Raw genomic sequence first — 27800 nt, forward strand, 5'->3', positions numbered from 1 at the left:
TTTGTTAAATAAGTGTTTTGATAGAGAATAGCCTACATGTGTCAAAGGACATAGATTATAGACATACAGCTTGATTTTTCATGATGTAAACACATCTGTGTAATCATCACTTAACTCAAGAATGGGAACATCACCAGCACCCCAGAGACCCTTCCATTCCCCTTCCAGTCATTAACATCCCCCCTTCCCGGAAAAAGCATACGATCGAATTATGCAAAGTGTACTCTTTGGGGGCTAGGGCTTTTTTGCCCAACCTTGTTTGTGAGATACAGTCATGTAAGATTCATTCATTCAAGACTGAAATAAACTGAAATGTCCATCAGCAATAGAACAGATAATGCTGTGCTACAGGCTGGTGATGAAATGTACAGTAGGGGTACCTGGGTGGCTCAGGGGGTTGGGCCACTGCCTTTGGCTCGGGTCATGATCTCAGAGTCCTGGGATCGAGCCCCGCATCGGCTCTCTGCTCAGTGGGGAGCCTGCTTCCTCTCTCCATCTGCCTGCCTCTCTGTCTACTTGTGATCTCTCTCTCTCTCTACGTCAAACAAATAAATAAATAAAAATATTTAAAAATATATATTTAGAAAAAAGAGAAAGAAATAGTATACAGCAGTCAGAGCCACAAATGATACATGCCAGTGGCATTGCAACCTTCCGCTTGGGAAGTTGGGACTATTCGTGAAGATTGAGATTACTGAGATTTTTGGGCCCCCACTCTGTCCACCTTCTTGAGCCCCTGTGGCAGCTCCAGCAGCAGGATCCATTTCTCCAACACTGGCTCTCCCCATGACAGTGGGCCTGGTGACTTTCCAGACTCACTGAGAAGCCCAGTCCATGCCCCAGTCCAATAAGACAATGTCTAGTGCATTTGAGTGGAAATTTTGAGAGGTAGTGAGCTCCCCATCATGAGAGGCATGTTAGTAGATACTAGAAGGCTGTTTGCAAAGGAGGTTTGGAATGCATCAGAAGGCCAGTCGAACTGATGATGACCCCAAAGTCCCTTCCTTCTTTGTGATTCTATGCAGCCAAGAGGCCTGACAGTGGGACAGTCTCAGGGTTGCTTGGGTGAGAGAGAAACGGTGATTGTCATCTGGCTGTAGATTGCAGTTCTTTCCAAGCAAGTCAAAGCTTTCCAGCAAGAAGCTACACGTCCCTGCTCTGCAGGGACTCCCCTCTCTTCTCCCATGCCAGGTCATGGGAGTAACGTTCAGTAAATAAATACTGATGACACAAGGGTCACTGATGAGGACACTCTAGCCAGCAGCTGCTTGTTCACCTGGCCCAGGCAGGTGTGGGAAATTGCATTTGGGAGGATTTCCTTCCCCAGAAGGAGATGCTGCCTTTCTACCCACTCAAAGCCCCTGCCTGGGGCATAATGCGGCCTAGATGAGTACATCTTTCCTTTCTTCCCTACAACCTTGCCAGCCTTATTGCCTCAGCGAGAATGGAGGACATCTGGGGACCAGCCACGTCTGAAGGGTGAAACACCCGCTCCCGCCTCTCCGTTGAAACTGGCCTTGATCAACAGGTCCAGGTCATCAGAGCGCCCCACTCCCACCCCTGCCCCCTGCTCCCCTCTATATGCGCCTGCTACCATGAGATCGTGAAAGCAAGCTCACTCTGGGCCAGGGTTCCTGCACTGAAGGTTGCAGGTAGAATTCACTAGCTCCCGGGCAGGCCCAGTGTCCCAGATTTCAGGATGTGATGGGTTCAGGTGTGCAGGAAAAGGACCCAGAAGCCAACAGCCCTTCCCCAGGAGGAAGGACACAGAGCAACAATTTCTTTCCACATTGATGTCATTGGCACCTTTGTTCATTTCACCATCACAGCAGCCCAGGAGGAGGGTACCACTGTCCCCACTCCAGGGGCGGGGGAGAGGTTTTTTTTGTAGTGCTGGGGACCTGAGTCACCCCTCCTGGATCAACAGACCTTTAGTCCCCCATGAACCAGAAGCACCATGAGACAGACTGTTCCACTCTAGATTCCTTACCTGCTTTTTCCTGAAGTGATGGTCTGACCACAAAGCTGAGCCCTCTGTCTGCCCTGGGCTCGCCTCCAGCCTGACCCCACCCCCAGCCAGGCTCCCTGCACTGGCAGGTTACCGACCCGGTCCCCACCACGCTGTGAAGAGGAAGATGCTGGGGCTTGCCCAGTGACCATGACTTCTTCTTGTCTGCCTGGGCTGTTCTGCCCCTGCTGCAGGTCAACTTCCCGTGGTTCACACCGGAGCGGGGGAGATCAATCTGGGCGGGGCACCGTGTGGACCCAGGCCTCTGCCCCAGCTCCGGTGCCCACTAGCTGTGTGACCTCAGGCATGTTACTCGCCTGCTCTAAGTCTCTAAGTTTCTTCTTCAGTCTCATGGGAGTGATTGCTGCCCTCCCTATCTCAGGAGAGTGCTTTAAGAATCAATAACGAGTATTAAAGGAGGAGGAGGAGACAAACCGAGAGAATAAAACCTTTTTTTATTAGATAATGTAGCTTCACATTAGAATCACTTAGGGAGCTTTTAAAACCCCGGATGCTGGCGCCGCACCCGCACCCGAGACCGATCTACCCGTGTGAAGGCATCCAGGTGATTCCACGCGAGCGGGGTTGAGAACCAGAGGTGTAAACTACTCGGGCATTGGCGTCACTGGCATTTCAGCTCTTAATTCACTCACCGAGGGCCTCTGTATGCTGGGCACTGGGCTAGACCGGGAGGTTTGCAAAGTGTGCACACAGCCCTCGTCCTCAGAGAGCTTACAGTCTTCGGGGAGACAGTCCGGAGCTGCAAGCAGAGAAAGTGTGCTCTGAAGGCAAAAAAACAAAACAAAACAAAAAAAACAAAATAAAAGCAGACACGCATCTGTGTATATCGCCTGCAGGTCTGCAGACGGCTTGAGGGTCCTTTCTTCCCTGATTTCTTTCCTCTCCCTGTTCCAGAAAAGCATGCGGGAAAAGTATTCACAAATATCCAAAACACGCCTCCTTCACCGGGAGAAACCCTAAACTTTTTTTCTCCAAGCCCCGCCCCCCACCCCTCCCCACCCTCCGCAGCCCAATCAGGTGTGGCCAGTAGACCTCAGTGGTCCTCCCTCCAGACTCCCTGGGATTTGGGGAAGGGGAGGGGGTGCCTGGGGTCTGCTTGCATCCCAAAGCTCTGGCCTCTGCAGAGCCTGTTCTCCCCGCTCCCGGTGCCCTCCCCGGGCTCTGGCAGGAGGCAACTGGGACCAGCAGCCTCAGTCCCAGACCCCCTGGGGCGGGTTATATTTGGATGTTAAAAGTAATGACACATCTCCACGCAGTCCTCCCTCCTGCCTGCCTAACACCGTGAAGTCTCCTGGCAGGGAGGGGGCTGGCTTATATTTAGGTCTGGCATTCCCTGGTAGGCATCCTGTTCTGAAATGGAAATTCTTTTAATAGCTAGCCAGCCCTGAGCATTTAATGAGCCGGTGTATGACTTTTTGATTTCTTGTTCATGGTGAAGGACTGTGAGCCGCCTCAGCTAATTAGGGGTCCCCCCTCCCAAAAACATCCCATTTTTTGAGAATGGGAAAGAGGAGAGGGTACCCCATTATTTCTCAATGCTGCCTTTACCTTTCTCTTCTAAGCTTCTGTGTCACCTGAGAGCCCTGCTTTCTTATGGACATTAACCTCTTCCAGGAAGTCTTCCCAGCTTTATCCACCTGCCTCAACTGTCTCTTTACTGTTATTCTGAATGTGCCCTTGAGTCTTTTTCTGAGGTACCCTCTCTGTGTCCCCAGAAATTTCACCAGCACTGTCCCTGCCTGTCTCCTATTTGGAATCAAAGAGTTCTGGGGCTGAATTGATCATTTAGAGACAAGGACCCCTTTAAGAATCTGATACTAGAGGACATGTGGGAGAGCAGAAACATGGCCCCTCTACCCAGGAAAAAACCCACACGTACACACACAATTTGAAGAGAATTTCATGGGTACATGGGCCCTCAGAAGCCCATCCATGGACCTTAGGTTGTGTAGTTAACCTCCCTGACTAACAGTAGAAGCTGTGACCAAATCCGAGAGGGAAGGTCACTTCCCAAGATCACACAGCCAGCAAGAAGCAGAACTGGGACTCGAAGCCTGGCCTGTGCCCTCCCACACCACACTTCTTCCATCATCACTGCTGGCACTGCCTCTTCATAGACTCCTCATCCCCCCCGCAGGGCTCAGGGCAGGGGGTTCTGTATCCAAAGGATGCTCACCCCTTGATGGTCACCAGTGACTCCTCTGCAAGGAGAAGCACGCCAGCCTGGTCCTCGGCCCACAGGCCTCTGCAGGTGCTGAGACGTGGCGGGAAGGAGGCGGGGCGACGTGGGCTGGGGAGGACGGCACAGTATGGTCCTCCCAGTGGAAGTGGCAAGGGTGTCCCTGGCCCCCTTGCTCCTGAGTTTTCCAGTATAACCAGTATTGATCTCTTTATTACCTCCCGGAAGGGCAGCTTCATTTGTCAAGCAAAACTACCTTTGTATCCGCAACCAGGAATTGATCCATAGCCGGGCTGGTGGCTGGTGTGTGAGGGGTGGGAGCAGGGAGGCAGGGAAGAAAGCAGGCTGGAGAAGAGATTGACAGCATGAGGCTGATGTGGCAAATGAAAATAGAAACCTTCCAGACTGATGGGAAACATCTGCCTTGTCTGATGATATTGCCTGAGTTCTGGGATGGGGATAATGTAGTTTGAAAGTTGGCAAGCCATGGGGCTTGGCTTGCCTGTGCTGGGGAGGAGGAGAGGGGAGGGGAGAGGGTCTCTCAGTCTTGCCTGGGAGCTCCATCTGGAAAACCTTTCTGAAAGTGCAAGAAGCCAAGATGGACCCCTTTTAGCATCATTTGGTCCAAGTGTGTCTGGAGCTTACTGATACCAACTGCATACGGAGCACTGTGCTTGGGATGTTGGATGAACCAGGATACCCCCTGCCCCCCCAAACCTCACATCCAGCAGAGGGACAGAAAAGTCCATAGACAACTCCAAACCCCAGCCAGGTAAAAGGCCCTTTGGAGCTCTCGTTACGGGGCTGGGGGCAAGGCTAATGTAACTAGGAGGGTTGGCAGGTGTCAGACAAGATGTACCGTGTTCTCGGGAATGAGCAGGACTTCATCAGGCATGGGAAGGAGGACAGAGTATTGCAGGGAAGGGAATGACTTACCCAAGGGCCTAGAGAGGGAAGAGGCATTGTTGCCATGAAGGGATTGGACCACTGCTGCATGCAAAGGGAGGAGAGAAAGGGGTTCAGGGGAACTGTAGGGTTTCCTGTCAATGTACTAGAAGGGTACTGATGTTCCCACAGGATGGGAGGTATAGAGGCAGGAAGCGATGCTTTTATTTGACTTTGTTCGGTCATTCCAGAAATATGTCCACTGCCTTCTGTAGGCCAGATAACATATGTGCTCTTAGAAAACACCAAGGTGATCAGGAACAGACATGGCGCCTGCTCGTGGGCTTAGACTGCAGCTCAGAGACAGATCTCTGTCCAGGAATTCCAAAACCACTGTAAAGAGGCCAGTGACAAGAATGGGGAAGGACATCATACGCCGGGAGCTGGGCCAAGAGGCTGAATGCCAGGCCCAGGGATTCAGAGAAGGCTTCCATGAAGAAGCAGCGCCTGGCTGAGATCTGGAGGAGAAGCAGGGGAGAATGCAGGGGAGAACATTCCAGGCAAGGGAATGGCACGTGCAAAGGCCATGCAGGCAAGGAAAGTGGGAGGGGAGGACAGTCACCCCGCCACGGCCAAGAAGAGGCAGTCTGGGGCTGCCCTGTCACTGGGGGCTTGGGTGGCTGTCTTGGGAGTTTTGTCTATTTCTAATGGGACTGGCCTCCCATGCTGCTGGGATGGGGGATGAGAGCAAGCAGGGGGGCTCCCCCCAAGTGGGGGGGAATTTGGTAGGAGATCTTAATATTGGGAGCATGTGTATCTTCATCTTGGCCATCCTACTTCCAAGAATTTACCATACAGAGATGGAAAGTAGCCTTCAGCCCATGAGCAGCAAGACCTATGCACAAGTGTGGGTTTTGTTGGTGTCGTGTTGCAGTGTTCCCTGTAACAGAAACCTAGAAGCAGAAACGTCCATGCTCAGGAACAGAGAATTGGTTAAATAGTACAGTTGTGGATAATTGAATACGGGACAACCATTACAAAGAAGGCAGTGGCTTTGTGTGTACCCATAAGGAATAGCCTCCAAGATCTTTTAGGTAGAAAAAGAAAGCCGAAAAGAGGAGGCAGAAGTGTACCACGGACTCCTAGGGGAGGTCCGTGTCCAAAGACCTAATACCCCCATTATCCCTTCACCCTGAGTCTGTCCTTAACTGCCTGCTCCCAGGAGTCCCAGCACTTGCTAACCTACACTTTGTCCCTGCATTCGGGGTCGGGGAGCAGAGAGGTTGCCCCTGGAAACTAACTAGAGATAGTTGTTGACAAAATCTTTGTTGACATAGCAACCCCTGGGTCAGAGACACTGATAAGAATTTCTACCACTGCCCAGGGTCTGGTGGCCTGGGGCACACGAGTGCACTGTGCAGTTGGGAGGGAGGAGTTTGGGAACAGTGTGTGACCAGAAAATCTAGTTATAACAACAAAAGAGGGCAGGGGAACCGGTCTCTGGAATTCCCTGTTGACCCACAGGGAAAGAGCCGAGCAGTCAAGAGTGTCCTGTTGGCATGAAGAATGTGTGCAAACAATCCATTGCAACTGGCCTAGATTTCTCTCCCCAAGCCATTGGCTGGGAGCCACCTGGTGTGGATGGTGTTGGCGCCTCCTTGAGGGGAGCTAGTTACTCTGTTGGGTGTGTTTGGTGGTTTGTTACTCTTTTAGGAGGAGGTGGGGATGGGATGGTTTTCAGGTCCAGAGTGATCTATCTGCACGGCAGCCTCAGAAGTTCCTGCCAAGCAGCTTGTAGGTTTTGAGGAGCTCAGGAGACAGGGCCAGTTCCAGAAAACCTCCCTGGTTTGGCCCATTGTAGCCATGGGCAAAGGCCAGAGTGCAAAGCCCGTCTTCCACACTTTTCGACGTTACACCTGCTGCTTCATTTCATCAAAGAAGTAGTATATAAAGTTAAAAGGCAAGCTACAGAACAAAAAAAAAGTTATCTGAAATGAATATAGCAGTGGACAAAAATAAACATCCTTAAAATATAGCGCTCTTCGAGACTATTAAGAAAACGCTAACATCCAGAAAGAAAAACGGGCAAAGAACATGACAGAGAATGTGTAGAAGAAAGAAAGAATAGTTTTGAAAAAGAATAAAGCAGAAAATCGACCTCACTAGGGGTTACAGACGCAGATGAAAAGCCAGCTGCCATGTTTGACCTCCTGGTTTGGCACATATTTAAAAATCAGTCACCTTTAATGTTGGCAAAGGTGGGATTGGGACTTTGGCAGACTGCTACCGGTCTTGAAAACTGATACAATATTTACAGCGGCACGTGTCAACCCTTGGGGCAAAGTGTATCAGAGAGCCTCACAAATACTGTTTCCTGGCCACCCAATAACTTCTAGGAATGTATCCCCAAGAAAATATCAGAAATACAGATTAAGATTTGTAGGAATGACAAAATCAAAAACGGTTTCAATACCAACGGGATTGTTTAAATACCTTCTGGTACATCCGTACAGGGGACGATCACGCGGGCATCTTGCCCGCTGGTTCATGAAGAATGTTCAAAAATGTAAAAACGTTCTCAGTTGAATGTGAAATGAAAAAAGCAGGAAATAGAACCGTGTACGATATGATCTCAACTGTACCAAAACGTATGGGTAGACATGTGGGTGTGCGTCGTGGGGGGTGTGGGGGCGTAGACACACATATAAAAATAAAAAGCGGTATTAAGGAAATACACCAAAATGTTAGTAGAGGAAGTTGGATTGTGGGTTTCAATTCTTTCTTTTATCCTTTTCAATATGTTTCCATTTTTTGGTAATAAGTATACTCTATTTTTATGATCAGAAAAAATTACTCAATAAAAGTTACATCTATTTGCAAGGCTCTGTTAACCACACCAGATCATTAAGTACCGACGTCATCTCTCTGTTGGGGAACAGTTACGTTCCACAGCTGTATTGCTGCTCAACTTTTCATTCGTTCTTGTGGTACCTCTCATCTAGATGTCCCCCTGTGATCTCCTCCACCCAGTGTCCCCCCACAGCGCTTGGCTCCATGGCCTTAGACAGGAGCTCCCGAGGCATAGTCTTGGGTCAAAATGCATATATTACCACGAGGATGAAACTTCTCGTAGCTTCCATTACTGGCCTCGTTGCTCAAGGCCACCATGATGCAGGTGGAGACAGGAAGTCTTCAAGTTGTCACTTAAAGTTTAAAGTTGTCTCTTCTAGTTTAAAACGGTCTGTTGGGACTTAAGGCACAAATACCCTTGTGAGGTCTCCACTCTTTATCAGCATTCTTCCCTCCCTACTCATCAGTAGTACCTTAAAGTACTTCCACCCCAAGATGGCTTCTGGGTGCGGGGGACACATCCAGCCCCCATGGCATTTTTGGGATCAGATCCTGCTGGTTTCTCTGCCACCCTTTCCTGCTGCAAGGTCCTGACTTCTTGTCCCACTAAGGTCCCCACCGCTAGGAGAGAGGTCCATTCTCCAGCAAAGTCTGTTCTCTTGGCAAAGACGAACGAGGTGTAGGGACTGTTGGCTGGGAGCCAGGACTCCCCATCTATTGCCTTGGCCCCTACTCTAGCTCTCGCTAAGGCACTCTGGGTCCCCCCGCCACTGGCTGCACCTGGCCGGCACCTCTGCAGCTAGTCCCTACCCAAACCCTCTGCTTGGAAAGCTTCTGAGTGAGATTCTATTTCCCGCTGGTATCTTGGCTGATACAGCAGAGATCCCACATCTGTTGTGGATGGCGGCTCCCGTGAGGCCAGCGTTGGTCAGGGCTGTGAAAGGCAGACTCCCAGACCAGAGCCAATGCAAATGGCCTCACTTTGGTTCTGCACCTTTGTGTCCATGCCTTTCCCCTGAGGTGGGTTAGGCTGCCTTCCTACTGTGAATCAGTGGGCTGTCACCCCGTTCACCCCTCCTTTGCTTCCCTCTGACTCAGCTGCAAAGTAACGCAAGGCCATGTGGGGGTTGGGAGACAAGGGGATGGGGAGCTTACCACTGGAGTCATGGATGGTCAAACAGTCTTCCCACGTCTGGGAAGGGTCAGTCCCCACCTCACTCTCTCCTGTGAAAGGGAGGCTCACTTCTGAATAGTTTGCCCTCGGATCCTTACACTTCAACACTGTCTGGTCCCAGGCGATGGCAAGCTTTCTGAGGCCGGGACTTCCTGACTTGGGCATCTCTGTCTTCTGACCACTCAGCGCTTGGCCGGGCACCTGAAAAGTTCTCAATATGTGTTGCCTGAGGACATGAGCCCTGAGTTGATTCCCTTATGGAATTCCACTCTCCCTCAGTGGTACGCTCAAGCGGTACCTTCCGCAGGAAGCCTTTCCTGGGTGAGGAAGCTGTGGTGGGATGATGGCACATTTGAAGGGAAGGGACATTCGAATCAGACCCACGTTTCCCTCCTTGGGCTGCAGTGGTGAGCTAGCATTAGCAAGACGAAAAGATCACAGAGATAGGTAAGATCCCTAAAATCTCCCATACATGCAGAGGAAGGGGAATCTGACATACCGATGGTCTTTGGAACCAGAGCAGGCTCAGGGTAGGTGGCATGGCTGTCAAATTAAGAGTGACTTCGATAATGAGCGTATTCTACCTCAAAGAGAGGATGTTGCAGTTTCACAGCTGTCCAAAATACTTGAAGAGACGCGGTGCAGAAAACAGATCACACCCATTTAAAGGTACAGCTGCAGTGGGGATGACGGTCAGGGAAGTGAGTTTCTTTGTAAGGCTGTTGTAGTACTTGGAACTGCCCCCCAAGCAGGGAGCGGGCTAGGTGTGTGGTGCTACGTTCCCGCTCCGGGCAGGGTTGGCACCAAGATGGAGCCGCCTTCTCCAGGAGCGGTGAGGGTAGACGGGCTCCTTCTGGGAGCCACAGAAGCCATGGAAGGGCAAGAAGGTGTTCCCAGCCCCTGGTCTCCTCTGGGGCTTCTCAGAATCCACTCACAGGGAAACCTCCAGGGGGAGGGAAGAAAGGACCCTAAGCAAGTGGGAGCCCCAGCCCCAGCCTCCTGCACGCCTGCGAGCTCAGGGAGGATCATCACGGCAACACGGAGCACTTGAGGAGTAATTTCCCATGTAGCCAACTGCAGTGTTCAGCCCCACTCTGTCCGTGACACAAGTGGGCAACGGAGACGAGGGCATGGGGGGGACAGTGACTGCTGCTATGCTTGGAGCACATACGTGGCCCTGGCCTAGGCATTGGACTCACACCGTCTCTAACCCTTGCAACCAGCCACAGGGAGCTCGGGGTTGGCCCTGGGTGATGGGCGAGGAAACTATGCTCAAGGTCATTACGTGACTGCCACCCCCCCTCCCCCGCAATGGCTCAATTAGAAAGGACCCGATCGGGGTTCAGATCCACGTCCGCCTGACTCCAGCACATCAGAGCGTCCCCTGGAGCAGGAGATGCTCAACCAGACAGCTTGCACTAAGGCCAGAAACCCCGTCTTGACCCTCTTGTCTCTCCCTGGCACCCCAGACCTCTCTGTCACTTGTCCCATCACCCCTTCCTCAGATACCTCCCTGACCTACTGGAGAAATCTAGTCCAACAAAGACAGACTCCGTGTGCCCAGAACTAAAGGAAGCCAGGTGGCGGAGTAAATGAAAGTTGGCTGAGGGCCCCCACTTCTGTCAGTGCTCTTCCGTTCGGCCTCGTCTTTGCATTCTGGCTGTGCTGCATTTCGTGGGACTCTGTGTGCTGAGAGGGCTCTGTGCTGGCCGCCGGGGACGCTCCCCGAGCCGGAGATGGAGCCTCGGCCCATGGACGGGGGAGGTCTCAGCTGAGCTCTGCGAGGCCAGGGTGTGGTCAGCCCCATCTTTCCCAGCCCGGTTAGGGACCCTGGGAAGTGTTTGGGAGAGTCGGGGTAGGGGTTCAGGCAAGGAGCAGGACCTTGAGGATGTAAAGCCTGGAGGATGGACAAGGCAGAGTAGAAGGAAGGGGTGCTCTCTAGCTGCCACGAGCTCCATCTAGAAGAGGCCCTCTGATCAGGTCCCCCCCAAACCCACTGCCAACAGACAGCCTGTGCCACAGGCCAGGCGCTGGGAGTCCCCAGAGCACCTGCCTCATCTCTCCGTGGCCCAGAGCCCTGGATCCCAGACAAGCCTTGTTGCCAGGGACGCAAGGAGCAGACGACTGGCAGGGGAGAGATCTCCTTCCATTTCCATCTCTGGCTCCTCTGTCCCGGGCTCCTGGGACAATGAAGCTACTTGGCTTTTCACCTCATCTTCCCCTGGAACCCTGGGAGCGAGCTAGCACTTGAAGGAAAGGGGGTGGAGAGCAGGATTCAATGAGGGAAAAGATGTCTGCGTGCGGGCTGGGCCCACCCCGTTCGAGCATGAATAAATAAACAACTGCAATAATGAGCCAGCGCCTCACCACACAGCCCCACCAGCCAAGAGAGAATTCCTTCAAAAGAATGGAGCCTGGTGTGGGTTCACTACTCATGAGCAGAGCCCTCCAAGGTGGGGCCTCTGTGGCTCGGTGCAGTTGGACGTGGGCCTTGCGGCTGGGCTGGGGGGCAGTACCGGGAAGGAGGGAGATCTCTGTGCAGCAGCCAAACCAGGTAAGAGGTCAAGTTCCCAGGACTCATCTCAGAAACGTGGTGGGCAGCTTGTCCGACTTGCAGAGTCTGGGTTCCGCAGCCTCGGTGGGCCCCTTCTCGTGAATGGCACCTCTCCACCCCCTGGGACGACATGAAATGGATTCAGGCCTCCAAATGCTCTGTGCATGGTCACGTCCTGAACACCTATCCCAGGTCAGACACCGCACAAACACGCGGGGGCTCCTGAAGGTGAATGAGAGGCTCCCGTCACCTGGGAGGAGCCCTTGCGGTAGTGATCCCGGGGTGCGGAAGGCACTCTGCTCAGGACGGAGATCTGGGCTTTGAGTCGGACAAGGTCGGAGTGGAACATCGGCTCTGCTGGGGCCCAGCCATGGGGCCCCAACCATGTCACCCAGTCATCTGAGCTTCCTCCTCATTGGATGGGGATAATAATGCTTTCCTTGAAATGCCACCTTAAGGATTACGAATAAGGTATTTGGCACAGTTCCTAGCACCCGGTAGATGCTCCGTAAGTGAGAGCTGCTGCATATCGTGGTAGTGTTTGACCCTCCTACAAGGATCTCCATCTTCAAGATCATTCGGGAAATTGCCTACGTTATTCTGTTTCTATCCAAAAGTTTGACGTTTCCGAGTTACTCTTGGACCAGCCCCCTTACCTCCAAATGACTGCACTCCTGCCCCCTTGTTGAAAGAGACAAGCTGGTCTCCCTTCTTTGAATTTAAATATTTTTCCTTCAGAGTGAATACCGCTGCATTAACCCGTGGCATTAGCCTTATGCTTTAGGAAACAATAAAATTCAATAGGAAGCATTTACTGAGCCCTTCACTATGTCTCAGGCCTTGTATCCATTCTCTGCTGTGACCGTTACAGCAAGCTTTGACTTTGATGGTTCTGAAGCACCATTTTACAGATGAAGAGACTGAGGCCTAGAGTCACTTGGCATGTGATGAGGCGAATATTCCAATGGAGCTGACCCCAAAGCCCTTAGCCTCCATGCAACTTACAAGTGGATTTTCCACCATTGGAAGCCACGTGTGGTAGCCCTGGACTCCGGATAAAGACACTATAACTGGGCAAAATTAGGACCCGGTTTAGCAGCAGGCCTAGGCTGAGGGCTGCAGCCCATTGGTAATTCCCAGGCCAGGAGCTGGAGGATTCTGAGTGTCCTCCACCATTAGGTCAGAGGACCCTGCCCTTTCTCGTGTGGGGCCGTGCTCTGCTGTCTCTGGGCGTTGGCTGTGCATGGAGTCTTACCATCACCCCCAGGCTGTGAAGTACCCGAGAGCAGGGACTGGCACCCCATCAGCTAGTACTTAGTGGGTGCCAGCTGTATGCCTTGCCTTGTGCTGAGCACTGCAGAGGCTAAAGAGAGGAACTCCGCCTCCTGGCAGTCTCAGGCATGGGGAGAACAGAGACACACCTGGACCGCCGGCCACACCAGGCCACCTATGCCCAGGGCCTGATGTGGAGCAGGTGGAGTGCTCCGCCTAGCTCTAGGGGCATGGGGTAGATGCTTGTGCCTGCCGGACACCCTGAAGTTCCTCTTTTTAGAGACTGACAAAAGGCAGCACTGTCGGGCCCACCCAGCTAGAGTTGTCGATTCTGACGTGGAAACAGAGATGAGCAGTGCCATTGTCCTTGGGATACATCTATGCCTTTAAAAGAGAAGCAGACTTGGGCTTTGTGGTTATGTGGCCTCATCACAGCAGCAGAGAATGCAGTGAGACTAAAAGGTGGTCCTTCTAGCTCGTTTGGCGATGGAGCACAGGGCCTTGCTCTTCCAGGAGCTGTAACTCAAGACGGATGGCCCTCAGCTGGGCTGGCTTGGTTGGACTCCAGCATGCTCAGGTCTCTGCATCCCAGGAACCAGTCAGAGATGGTCCTGGGGAAGAATGTAAGGAAGGCTAGGTTTCCCAGCCCATGTTATTTTGCTCTGCATTTTCCCTCCTACTGGGAAAAACTGCTCCCACCTATTCATGGGGTGATAGTCTCATGTGTCTCTCTTTTTGTTTCTAATCAATTGTTTATTCTCAGAAAAAGACTGTAGAAATTTATTCTTACCAAGGAGTAAATAACTGAACACATTTTATAGTGTTGTCCTCTCTCGGGAGTATTAGCATTTAAACCAGAAGCAAAGGCTTAAGCGAAAGGAATGAAACACGAATGGTGGAATTTTAGGTCATATTGGATACTGAATAGTGTTTTGGATGGTATAGAGCTCCTGGATCTTTCATAGTGACACCACTACTCTAAAGGTAGGCTAGTCCGGATTGGGGGACACTCTATCAGCCTCAATAAATAAAGTTAATCTCCTGTTGAGGAGTTTCAGTGCTACCCCAACCCCCACCCTCGGGATAAGGCCTTTGAAAGTGGTTTCCTGATAGACCGAAGCATTTGTGATCCAGGATCGGGAATCAGTGTGAGCTCCTGTGCCTTGGGTCTTCTTTGTCTCTGTTTCTGAGACCAGAAGTGCTGGGCCAGCATGCCCTGGCATTATAGCATCTGGATCTTACTGTGGTTTATTTGGAGCCAGGGGTGGGAGAGGGACAGAGGGAGAAGGAGTGGGTACAGGACGGGGGCAGGGGACAGCAGAGATGCCTTCGAGGGAGAAGCTGCTTCAGAGCCCGCTCTGTGGGTGTGCAGCAAAATGGTGGCTTTTCATGCTTTTTAAGGGATACTCTCATTCAAAATTCCAGCTGAGGAGGTAAAAACTACCCTCAGATGATTCCTGTCTTGCTTCCAGTCCTCCTGCTGTGGCCTCCAGAGACCCTCCCCAATGCCCAAGCACAACATGGCCCACGGAGTCCTATCACCTTGTCCCGTGTCACCTCCCTCTCTGGCTCTAGCCTCCCGGCCCCCTGCAGAAGCCAGCTAGGGCAAAAGAAGAGGTTCCAGGCCCTTCATCAATCACCTGCTCCCTGCCAGGCCATGCTCAGGGGGAAAGAAGCCGCCATCTCTCCACCGCCTGGCATGGCCACCAGAATGCCAGGAGATAATGACAGGTTGAGTGTTTTCTGTCTGGTGAGGAGCTGCATGCAAATGACTTGGCTCTGAATAGGCTTAATTGTCACTGCCTGATGCGGTGGCTCAGACCACCCCTCCTTCCTCCCCTGCTGGGAGACCAGGGAGTAGGGTGTGAAGGGGATCCTGTGGTGTGGGGAGGGATTGGCTCAGAATGGCCAGTGGGACCCAGAGCCCAAGGGAGAGGGAAGCTGGCATTTCCCTTCGACGGGGCCAGGCCCACAGGCGCACAGCTGTGAGCAGAGAGTGGGGATTCTCTCCCCGACAGGATCCAGAGTGAGATTCGGCTCTACAACCGTAAATCCCTTTACGCATCTCAGCTCAGCTGAGAGAGGCTGTCACGTGCCTGAAAACGTTCCCGCTTGGCCAGCCAGGCCCAGGAGGAGAAAGGAGGGGCTGCAAAGAACAGGGCAATAGATACCCTCCCTCTATGGTGCCTGACCCAACCCAACTAATTTCCAGAAACTCCCACACAGGTGCTAGTGTAGTCAGGTGCAGGGACCAGGCAAGGAAAATCTGAGGGCAGTCGTGGTAGGGACAGCCAGCCCTTACTGAATGCTTCCTTCATTTTGGGGCCTTTTTGTAAATCAGGGCTTCTTCTTAGAATAAACTCATCTACTTCTCACCCCATCTCTATAACGTAGGTTCTACGATTGTTACCCACCATGTCTGCAGATAAGGAAGTTAAGGCATAGAGAAGTCCAGTAACTTGTTCCAGATCACACTTCGGCAGAGCCGAGATTCAAATGCAGAACCTGGCCCTTCACTTGGCACCCTGCCATTCCCTTCCATACAGTAATGCACCACCCAGCCCGTGCTCTCCTGGAGTCAGGGCAGCAGCAGTGAGTCCTAGATGCTAAGCTGGGCTTTACCGTCTGTCTGGGAGCATACGTCGCTGTTGTCTGATGTTTGTACATCTCTGTGTGTGTTGTATGCCCATCTTCTGACCCAGCTGGAAATCTTTTGACCCCACCAAGGTCAGGAGCCTGCAGCCTTCACTGGTTCGAATACCGGACTGGAGTCTGCTTTGATGAAAGTGCAGGGTGCTGGCAGATGCCTAGTGTTGGGGGAGAACACCATGTTCGAAGGACGCCCGGGTGGCTAGTTGGTTAAGCATCTGCCTTCAGCTCAGATCATGGTCTCACAGTCCTGAGATCAAGCCCCACATCAAGCTCCCTGCTTCTCCCTCTCCCACTCCCCATGCTTGTTCTCTCCCTCCCCCTCTCTCTCTGTTAAATAAATAAAATCTTGGAAAAAAGAGAAAAAGAACACCATATTCATATGGTGTGGACCAGAAGTGGGAGCTCTACTGAGCAGGGAGTGCTCTGAACCCCTCCCAGGGGCTATATTCAGGGCAGTACCTCTTTCACCTACTTTGTACCTGGGGGTTCCTTGTGGGATTTCATTTGGAGAGAGGCTTCCATACTCCAAAGAAATGATCCAACACTAGAAGGTTTCTAAGGGCCCATTCCATAGTGTATGAGTCTAAATAATAAGGAGCCACTGAGGACTTCCGGGGAAAACTATTTGGAAATTCCCTTCCTGCTTCTGTTATCCCTGGGATGGGAAAGGTATGGACCAGAGTTAAATTTGGACATCCAGTGGTCCAGGGCTAGACAGCAAAGGAGGAGGCAGCTGGATGTTCCTGGTAGCAACCAAAATATACGGATGGACACAGGGTCACTTAGTCATGCTAGGAAATGGGGTGAGGAGAGGGAGGCTTTTCACCTGCGAGATTCTAAGAAAAGGTTTCTGGTTTTGCAGCAACCACCCAGAAGTTTACCCCAAGCTAGAGCAAAATGTTTCATGTTAATTGCTCAGAAATTCTCTAATTACTGAAAGGAAACTGGTGCTGAGATCCGTATTACTATAATAACTGTAATTCCGCCGCATTAGTGTTATTGAATGTCACTGAGTGATTGCTTTCCAGGTGTTTAAGTTTTTAATACATTTATTCTTTCAAAACTTTGGGTACCAACATTAAAAAAAAAAAAAAAGGACACCACCAGAGACCCAGGTCTAAAAGGAGACAGTCAGAAGACCCCCTCAGAGCTCTCAGAGCTCCTGCTCAGATTAAACCAAAGCGATCTAGTCCAGATTTTGAGATAACAACAAATACACTTGGCTTTTTTATAACTGCATCCCCAAGGTGCTGTAATGAAAGTTGGTACTACTCCCCATTGCCACGCAAAGTGCATCCCTGTTCATGTTGTCCCCTTTTCAATAGCTTACCTCTGCCCCAAACCCTGAAGTTAAATAGACAAGGGCAAAGAAGGGTTTGGAGTTTGTATTTGATGGGTCTGAATATAGAGAGATGAAAAAAAACCAGAATTTTCCCATACAGTCAAGAACTTCCAAGGTAGGGGAAAAGCATACTGTTTGAGCCGAAGGGTCCTGTGCTACACTTTGGACAGCTATCATCCCCTAAACCACCCTAGACATTGACAATATAGCAGGATATATCTGGGATTAGAGTATTAGCAAACCTGAGTTCTGATTTTTCCTTCCCTTTGCAGTCTTGGGCAAATTCCTGAACCAGTTCCTACTCTTGCGTTAGATGGGGTCCTGTGGAAAAACGTGAAGGTCCTATGGAAACTACTATCATTTTTATTTTTACTTTGTTAAAATGCATTATACCAAAAGATAATCCCCTTGGAAAATCTCAGAAAATAAGCAGGATGGGTGCATCTGTTAGGCTGGGATTTCAGATCTCTTAAGCTTTTATGGTGGGAGAGAAGAGAGCTAGAGAGAATATCTAAGAGTGCTGTATTCTGCACTTTTTAAAATAAGCAACAACATCCATCTCATTGAGAAATGTTAAATAAATAAATGATCAATGAATGTTTTACTTCTTCATTATATATATTTTTTGCATCCCCTCCTCCCACCCCGCGACCCAGACCTGGCTTCAGTTTATGGATAGGACCAGGCAGAACATGCTTTATATGCTCGATATGCCTGGACTCAGTGTGTCTCTGGTTGAATTTTTTTCCCTTTTAAAAATAACGACAGTATTTCCAAAGATGCAAAAAAGAAAATGAGCTTCTAGATGATGATTCTGGGGTTGACAAATTTCAAGTTATAGAATAAACATTTAAGTTACAAAAAGAGGTCAAGAGAAGGCAGCACCCAGGTAAAAAATCAGAAGTAATCCATTGCAGCTCCTTCTCCCAGGCTGACAAAGGCCTTGGCCTTGAACCCAGGTTGGGTCTTACCGGCTCACTGCCCTACCCTCAAACACTTTCCTTCCAGATCCCTTCTTTGCAGAGGTCTTTCTGGTAAGCAAGGTGACTGGGGTGGGGGCTTCTGGCGCTGTCCCAGGTCCTGAAATGCCACGGGTTCCTGTCTTCCTGATTAAAGTGGCTCTGGAGCATTCCCCTCCAGTCAGCTGTTGTGTGGAAGCTAATTTCCATATAATAACATTTTGTTATTTGTAATAAATCATACACACAGTAAGGTGACTGGGTTATGTCATTATTTGCAGACCTACAGAATGTAATTATAATATGTCTGAAAACCTCCATGCAGAACAGTGCAGTGCCAGCCACAGCACCATCCAATAATAATAAAAATTTATATTGTGCTTTATGTGACCGCTCATGACTGTAACCATTCTATGCCGAGGGAAAAGAAAGCCCACAGCAGTGACAAATTCACGGACGTGGAAACCTTGTAAATGCCAAACTAGTTGATCCCAAAGCTAGCTACTGGGTTTCCCCCTCTTTTTTCCCTATGAACCTTTTATAGTAACAGAGTGGATGTCCAGATTTGCCTCTGCATTCAAAACAATGAGCTCTTTTTGGAGTTTCCTTTTTATGCATTGAATACATGAGTGTTAGACTTGGCTAGTGTTGGTTCATAGGGATTCACTTTTTGAACAGCATACTTATGTGTTCCCTTTTGCGTCTTTCTCCCCACGTCTGTCTCCCACCTCCCCTGCCTCATCATGATTTGTCTGGAATGCATGGTTCCACTGCTTTTTGTGAGCCTTGCAAAGCAAGGTTCTGTAGGCAGGAACCGAGACACATAGTGGCATTCATCTTGCATCTGTTTTCTCTCATATTGAATTTCACTCAAGCATAGAAATATATTATTACAATTAGAAGTGGGCTTCCAGTTGTCTCTCCTTCCCAACCTTCTACTGTTCTATGACCTTGGCATGCCCTGCTGGGATTTTTTCCCTGAGAGACATGGCAAGTTCTGATTGGAAAATGGCTCTGAATTCCAGGGAGGCTGTGTTTCCTGTAAGAATCCCATTAAGAGTAGAGCTGGTTGATTCAAAAGCTCTGGACTTAGGTGTAGAATGCTCCACCATCGGGTGCCCAAGATCTTCTGTAATTCTGGGGGGAAGTTCTCCCATGTTAGCCATAGTGATCTTACTTTTATTACACGTGTGGTGGTAGCCGCTCTCTCAGATAATTTTGCTTGGGACTATGAAATTTGCCTTCAAACCTGAAATTGAATCCAATCCACAGCTTTCAGCCAGAGCCCTAGGCTTGTGCATGTATCTGTTTCCCAGGTTTGTTTGCCGTTATTAATGCTGAGTGTGGTCATTTATCATGGACAATATGGAACAACCAAAAAAAAAAGAAAAAGAATTTTATTAATAAGTTGCCTGCTCCCACATGATTTTGTCTTGGAGCTTAAGACATGACATTTTGTTCCTTGGCCACTTTTGTCTGCACATTTCCACAGCTGCTTCCTTTCCATCCCTTCCCTTTGGGAGGTTTGTTGAGAAAGGTGGTCTTGCTTTGGTTGTGGTGGAATTAGAACTTGAAGGGTTGCTTTTGTTACCATACGTGGCATTGACAAAAATCCATCTCACGGTGGGGAAGGGGCTGGGGACTGACACCGGCAAGCTCTTCCTGACTGTGAGGTCAGGTAGGGAAATGCACCACTAGGGAGAGAGTTTCATCTTCTGTCTTGTGAGATTCTTATGGAACTGCTAAGCAGGGTCAACCCTAGCATTCTGGGGTTCTGGGAATCCTGGGAGGTCTCTCACAGCCTATCCACAGAGGGGACCTGGATGTAGTCTTAAAATGATGCTTTCAAAAATGATTTAATGATATAGGAGAAAATTTCATTATAATATAAAGTGGGGAGAGAAAACCAGCCTATGAAATTGCATATGAAGCTTGATCTCACACACACACACACACACCCCCACACAAAAAAGACTGGGAAGAAATACACCCAAAATGCATCAAAATACTAACTTTCTCTTGTTGGTGGGATTACAGCTGATTTTTATTTTCTTACTTCTGCTTTTTTAAAATTTTCTAAATTTTGTACAATGCATGTGTATTATGTTTTAATGAGGAAAAGAAGTATATATATATATATATATATATTTTAAAAAACCCTTCAGAGACAGTGGCCTCACTGACTTCCTTGATCCCTATTCTAATGACTCTCTTCCAACCCTCCCCCATCCCTACTATGAAGAAAGCCTTCCTCATTAAAGCTCCCCTATAGCCTTCCCTCACCCTCATTTCTTCAGTGTCTTAAAGAAATATCAAAGGGTGTATGTGTGTGTGTGTGTGTGTGTGTCTGTGTCTGATTGTGTGAGTGAAAGAGAAAGACAGAGTAATCATTCTATCAGGAAGGAGGAAACCCACCATAGAAATGCAAAACAGAACAGATGAAGAGAAAGGCAAGGGTGAACTATAGAGGAGACCCATCTTGACAGAGGTAACAATGAGGAATTAAAATCCCACCATAGAAACTGTCAGAGGGCAGGGGATGACAGGAGAACTGAATAATAGAGTCTATCCAGGGGGGAAAGGGGCATGCCCTTTACCCTTCCCTCTCCCCCTTCCCTCCCTGGGCTTCAACCACAGAGGACTAAAGACCCCTTGGGAGAGAAATGAGGATGCCACAAACCAGGGAGGGACCTGGGGAATCTGTCAGGGAGAGAGGACCACATGATGAGTCTGAGAAGGACCTGGGCTGCTACAGGAGGCCGTTCCCCACTGGGGCCAACCTAGAGCAAATATGGGAAGGCCAGAGCACAGCACCCTATTTTGCAAAAGCTGATGCCCTGAGGGAAGTCATGACTGTTCTCGAAGTCTTAGGACAAGAGACCCAGGCAGGTGTGCGTGCCTTGCTAGGAGCATTGACACATTGGGAGGGCATCTCCTTCTGGCACAGTATCACCATCTTCATGGGCGTACGGACCTGGCAGGGTGGTGGAGGGGCATCTTTGGTTCTCACAAATGAGCACTCCTGGCATCTAGTGCCTGAAGACCCTGAGATTCACAGAAGGGCTGGCCCCAAATACCAGTACTACCCAAGGCTGAGAAACAGCAAGAAACTACTCTCGAGCTAAAACAGAGTCAAAAACAGGGACCTATATTGTCTATGTCTCTTGGAATTCCTTGAGGAATTCCATTAGTGCCTTTTGCCCCTTTTCCTTTGCTTTGACAAAACTGAAAAAGTTTGATGTCTCACTTGCCCTGGGTGACCATACCAGGTAAGACCTATCTCCCCTTTTAAAAAGCCCCATAGCAGTGCAGCCAGTTCAGTGTACTGGTTCGAAGAAAACGGGAGCCCCATGTCCTGTGATAGGGCAGAAACAGGAGGTTCTGCTGCTCTCTTTCCGGAGGCCCCAACCCCGGGCAGCCCCTGGTCTTCTAATAAATGAGGTCGTAGTGTCAACCCAGCCTCTGGGACTGGGGGTTGTAAGAAGCCTGTCCACCAGCCCAGGGTGGTTAGATGCCATCTCTTTGCTCCAGACTCATGAGCCCCTCTGCAGGCGTCTCAGGGTAGCTTTCATCCTCACGGTTCATTTGCCGGACTCCGATTAAGGCATCCACACGGCAGCCCCAAAGTACCCCCTGAGTGACCCGCAACTCCCCCAAGGTACCCCTGAGTGAGGCGAACAAAGAGGCAGCTTCATAGCTGCCTGGGGGAGTCTGCCTTTTTAGGGAAGATGTGCATGAAGCGGGGGACAGGTGGAAGAGGGTGGGAAAGCAGACAGCTGTGCTGAAGGGCAGATGCCTATTTCTCTCGGTAGCGAATCCAGAGTCTGCTAACCACCGAGCATCTGTCTGTGTAGACTGGTTTGGTCGGATACCTGCCAAGGGCGGGACAGGCGAACACAGTCCTTTAGATCATTTATCAGTGGATGGAGAAGCTGGGCCGTTCCCCACTATCCCCTCTTTGCGGGGGCAGGGCCAGGAACACCCTCCTGTTCAGTGACGCGGAAGGACCGGTGACTACGCTAGACACTTTGGACCCAGATTTCGTCTGATCTTCACAGTGACCCTCGGAGGTGGCTGTTCTTAGCCCATTTGTGGGAGGGAGCACTGAGTCTGCAGGAAGTCATGACCCATGGAAGCAGTGCCAGAGTTCACACCCAGAGCTGCCTGATGTCCAAGCCTTTCCTTCTAAGCCCTGTCTTGGAGCCATTCAGTGGGGAGGCCAGGAGCTTGGGTTCTGGAACCAGGCTACCTGGGCTCAAAGCCTGCTTCCACCCTTCACTAGCTGCGTGATCCCCAAGGCACAGAATCAACCTTATTATGCCTCCATTTTTGCAACTGAGAAATGGGACTAGTAATTGTTCCCACCTCATAGGGTTATGGAAGGGACCATATTATTGAACACTGTAAAGCACCTAGAAAGTTGCCAGGCATGTAATGAATAATGTAATGAATACTGTGTGACTGTTAGCTATTATACGATGCCTGCTACCCACGGGTGAACCTGGAACCTAGTAGTCTCCAGTCCTCCATAGTGAGAGGCCTTCCAAGTTAGATGTCTAGGGTGGAAGGGTCTTTGTAACCCTGGGCCGGACCCCAAGGGAGACCCCAAAGAAGGACATGCACAGTGCTTACAACACCAAATGAGGATAGTGTGAACTCTGAGTCTGTGTGCTGCGAGGCTGCCCCAGCTCCAGGTCCAGCCAAGCCATGAGACCTTTGTAGCTGACACCACAGCCTCCAGGAGGATGGGTGCATCCTGGATTAGGGAGTGAAAGGGATTGCAGGCTAGGACTTAGCAGAGAGAGTGGGATGGCATGCCCAGGGCTGTTCAGAACCCAGTTGGCAACACTTGAGGCCCCAATGGCTGGTGTCCCAGGGCCCCTGGCCTTCCTGAGTGTCATAGGCCCAGGGATCCTACACCTGCATCCCTCTGGAGATAACCAGCTCAGATCTGGGGCCCATGGCCCAGGGCATCCATGCCAAGGCCCTTTTAGGGTGCCCGTTTTTCACCCAGTCCTGCTTCCCCTTTGTCCAACCCACTTGAATCAAGAACAAAGACCTACCGGGAGCCTTCAATATGGATGTGGGCCCTGGTGAGGGGCCTGGGTCCCCCAGCAAGCAGAGTCATAGGAAAAGAAGGAATCTCTGGGAGCCGCCTCCCTGGGACGTGCTTCTCCCTTTTCCCAGAATGTGCAGAGAGCGGGGCTCCCTAAGGCTTCTGCGACACAAGTCTCTGAGAGAGAGAAGTTAGATGCCGGCCCGGGGTCCACTAAAAGCCCGTCAGAGAGCAGAGGTAATTTATGAGGAGGACACTGAAGCAGTACAGGCAGAGCAAGGGAGGCAGAGGGAGTGCAGCCCAGACACATAAATATCAAAAACAGAAGCGTGGGTTCCTACCTCTCCACGTCCCAAGACATATAATATTACAGCTCGCAGCTCGCACGGTGCTCCCGTGTTCCTGCGGCTCTGATACAATACAGTAAATGCATTGTGACAGTAGCTGAGTGGATTCTATGTGCTGAACAGATGTCTTCCAGCAGACGAGGTTTCTGTGACTGTATCACATTGTGCTTTCATCAATTATACATCACTCCTCATTACAGAAGCAGGCGCTCATGACGGCATGCGGTGGTTAAGTGAGAAACCTGGCCAGGCCGAGCAGCGGAAGGCAAACTTGGAGGATGCTTTTTGGGTTAAGAGGGTGCTGGAACCCCCTCCTCTCCCCCAAAGACCTCACCTCCACCCCCTTACTCATCTACTGCCTCATAGATCTTGATACCCCCCCTCCTTCTTAAACTACCTGAGCTAGGGTAATTTTTTTTTCCATTTAACAAATGCTTATTAAAAATATTTCAAATTGAGTAAAATAATGAACTGCATGAACCCATCACCCCATCACTCAGCTTCAACAACCCTGAAGATTTGTCCTCCTTGGTTTCCTGTCTCCTGGCTACTTTGTGCCCAATTGTTTTAAAATGAATCCTGGCCTCTTGTAAATTTCACGTCTCTATCACTCAGGATGAATCTTTAAAAGAAGGAGGGCTCTTTCCCGTTAGCACCTAGCATTATAGGATATTTATTGCCACTTATAAAATTAGCAATACTGCCTGGTCGTGACCCAGTACCCTGTCTGCATTTGGGAGCCTTTGTGGTTTATGTTCTCCTCATCCTCCTAGTCCCTGCCCTGGGACACACCCCCACCCTGCAGACAGGATAGCTGTTGGAACGTGGCCAGCAGTCTTCCTGCAGCAGCTCTTCAATCCCTCGTCCCCAGACCCCAGCCAGAGCTCAGGTCATATTCTGTCCTCAGCCTCATGAGGCTGAGGTGTCATCTCTCGGCGACACCAGGGCCGTGGGTCTGCAGAGGACACACCATGCACATCCCCCTGGCAGGACTTGTGTGGGAGGGACAAGTAGCCCCAGCAGGTGTTAGGGAGGTGGGGGGGGGTGGTCAGGAATGAAAAGCACGACTTAGATGTGTCAGGCATGCAGCTTTTGTGTATAAGTCCGTACTTCCCAAAATGTGGCACGCGTGCCCTCGTGGTATACCAGGCGATTCTAGGTGGTGTGTAGACAAGCACTGAAACAAAGAAGTTATGAATTTAATCCTTATTTTAAAAAATTAGAACCAGCGTAGGAAGCCCATGGTTTTGTGGATTTCATTATTGTAGATGGTGCCAGCCAAAAAATGTTTGGTGATTTAAAGTCAGTTTTGAGAAGGATAGTGCATCAATAATAATGCAAAGGCATCTGGAAAAGGCAAAAAAAAAAAAAAAAAATTCCTAGGGAGACCTAAATCCCTGACGTTTAAGAGCCTGATCTGGTGGAAGTAGGAGCTTTGAACCAGAGTCATCTGAATTTCAGTCCTAGCTTTGCTTATTACGGGCCAGTAACCTGGACCCAACCACTCAGTGTCTCGGGGCCTCACCCTTTCAACTGGACAATGGGGCTATGCCTGTCGTCTCGTGAATGTCAAACCCAAAGTGCTTCTAAACAAGGAAACCTTCACCAAAGGCAAAATTTAAGCTATCCTAAGAAGTCTTTATTTTGAGCCTTCTCTACCTCACATCACCTGCCCTCTCCCTGGGGTTCCCCGCAACTCAGAACCTGGACCCAAACGCTCCCATCAGCCGTGAGTGCTACGGGTTGTTAAGCCTGACCATTGTAATAAGCATCGATTATCATTATCAACGTTATTATATTTACCTAAGGTCCCTGGTGCGTATGAAAATGCAGAGGGCCCGCGCACATCCTTTGCTTTACAAGAAAGATTTGCCGTGTCTAAAAACCATTTCTAGAATTAATTTGCCTTCTGCAAACAATTTATATTAATGAAAACACATTGAGTTGGGGGAGGGGGGGCTGTTCTGCCTGCAGAATGTGTTTGCTTTGTTCACCTAGAATAAAAAGACTTCGAGTGCGTGTTTGTTTTGAATAAATGAGTATCTACTTGTCAGGAGGAAGGGCTGCCCCATGTCTCTGATTCAACTTGGTCCGGCCGTCCTCTCCAAGGCTGACTGTGGCACCGGCAAGAGGCAGGCTCTGGTCGCTTGCATTTTAATACATAGCAATGCCTTTCATCTGTTTTGCTGTCTTTATAGGCCCCCTCTAGGGCTCATATTTGATAGTGGTGGAGAAAGAGGCTGCCACCCCCTTCCCCAGTCTCATCTGAGGCTTGGAATAAGCCAAAGGGGAGGGTGGGCTTTGGACCCTGTCTCCCATTTTCCCTGTGAGAGCCTCCCCAAACCATGCTTCATACTTCTCTACAGCAGCTACTCTCCCTCTGCATGTGTTTATTCTATTTATTTGGGTCGATGAGGCTCATTTTCTTCTCTACAGATGGCAACAGGATCCCTTGATCCTGCACTGACGCTCCCTGCTTGTCAGAGGGAGTGGGAGATGGGAGGAGAGGAGGAGGAGGGAGGGGAAGGAGGACCCAGTGAGGTGAGGTGACAGCAGCCCCAAGCCAACCTCACTTGCCTGCTGCCCACCCTGGGTGTTGAGATCAGTGTCTGGAGCTCAGCCTGACCCACCCCACCTCGATGTTAGTGATTGTAAGCACCTGGAATGTTTAGCGTTTGACAGTCCCTGGATGATATCATACTCCAGAGCTCTCTGCAGCAGCCTGGCCAAGGCTGTGGGGTGTGAAGGCTCCAGCTCTACCTCGCTGGCATCCAGGGCATATGTGGATCTGCATAATAACCTATAAAACGCTTCATGCCCCTCGATGCACCTGCTTAGGGCCTCAGGGAGAAGAGGGCTTTGTCGCTATGGCTTTGTTTGGGAGCTGTCGCCCATGTTATCCCAGATTCATCAGCCCTTACAGTTTGCATGGGCTACCTAGGGCCAGACAGGAGATCCGAAGTCACTGGAAGGGGCCCTCTAATTACCAAGGTGGCACTCAGTCCTCAGCGAGTGAACCCCTCTGTCCCAGAGACAGACTAGCACGATGTCTTCTGCTGGGGATCGCTGGCAAAGCCGGCAGAGAGGCAGCCTTGTGCCCAACTGCCCTAGTCTCCTCCTGGCACTGCTGTCTGCCAGCTTCTGTGACTTTAGGGCCTCAGCGTCCCTGATCCTGAGATGGGAGTGACAGTGAAACCCCCCAGAGGGCCATCCCGGGATTAAATGGATTCACATCGCCAACACCTGCCATACGGACGTGCCGTGACAGTGCCTGAGAAAGAAACACCGTGAATGAGTTTTCTCCCAGTGGTGGTGGATTACCCTGAGGTTTAGAACGATAGTGTTGCCAAGTCCCAGGATGTCAGATGTGGAGATCCTAGTCCTGGGCAGAGAAGGGCAGTGTTTCCTTTAGGACCACGGGCTCTTTCCCACCCAGAAAGACAACACTGCTCTCCCCATTCCCACCAAGGAGGGAGCCCTCCGAGAGGACCCCATTTGAATAGGGTTACTCAGCCCCTGAGGGTGAGGAGTGAGGGACAAAGAAAAGGGGTGAATAGCAAGAATGGCTCCAAATCCTGAAAACCAAGGGAGACTTTTTTTTTCTTTTTTAAGTCACATTTCCTCCCCTTTCATTTTCCACTCCCAGAAGAGTAAATGCTCTGGGTCTAGCCTCTGTTCCTTTAGTTCATCAGCTCTGTGATAGCTCTGCAAGGCAGCTGGGGCCCCAGGGCTGCAGAGAGATGTGGAGAACGCTGGCCCGACTAGGCTCTGATAGGCAGTTCCTCTAGCTAGGGTCCCAGGACCCCCGCAAGAGGCAGGGGGTGGGAGGGAAATGTCAGCACATGCAGCCTGGACTGGGGTGACAGTGCTCACCGGCATGCCCCAGACCTGCAGTGCGTCTGGGGAACACAGCAGGTGTGGGGCGGCCCCCCCCCGGGGCAGCACCACCTGGGGCTGCCGAGGACAAGGCGGCTGGGGGCAGTGCGACGGGGTCATTGCAAGGAACACGATGTAGCATGTCAGGAACCTGCTTGGCTGGAGACCTGGCTCTGCCCTCTTCTGACTAGCTGCCCTCGGGCAAGCTGCTAACCCTGTTTCACTGTCAATTTCTTCAACTATTAAATAGAGGTAATAATGGTATCCATATCATGGGTCTTTGGGGGGGAGTTAAATGAGATGATGCTTAGAGAACTGGCTCATTGCCCGGCAGGTCAGCTCTTTCACTTATCCAGAGGACTGAGGGCAGTGGCAACGAATCTTGACCTAAGAAGGCGTCCCCGGTGATAGCAGCAACAGGAGTGACTGCTGGCAAAGGTGGAGAGCCTCCACCCTGGGGCCACCCGAGGGGGTATGTGGCCACCCAGCCAAAGGATTTGCCCAGAGAAGAGCTAACTTGGCTGTGTGTCTGTCCTAGGGGCTAGGATCTGAGGGGGCTGTGGGAGACCATGAGGCAGCATCCACAGAGCCTCCCCTTGTCATCGTCCCCATACCCTGAAACAGC

The 27800-nt window shown here is 50.6% G+C and overlaps 1 protein-coding gene across 1 annotated transcript in view; it reads left to right on the forward strand.

The window, feature by feature from the left end:
- The window catches only part of LOC111153828 (DS cell adhesion molecule like 1), a 339620-nt gene that overhangs the window by 164740 nt on the left and 147080 nt on the right, over positions 1 to 27800 (forward strand). The gene's annotated exons all lie outside the window — the stretch shown is intronic.

Source organism: Enhydra lutris, unplaced genomic scaffold (genome assembly GCF_002288905.1).
Source record: "Enhydra lutris kenyoni isolate GAN:26980312 unplaced genomic scaffold, ASM228890v2 scaffoldscaffold34, whole genome shotgun sequence".
Taxonomy (NCBI): Eukaryota; Metazoa; Chordata; class Mammalia; order Carnivora; family Mustelidae; genus Enhydra; species Enhydra lutris.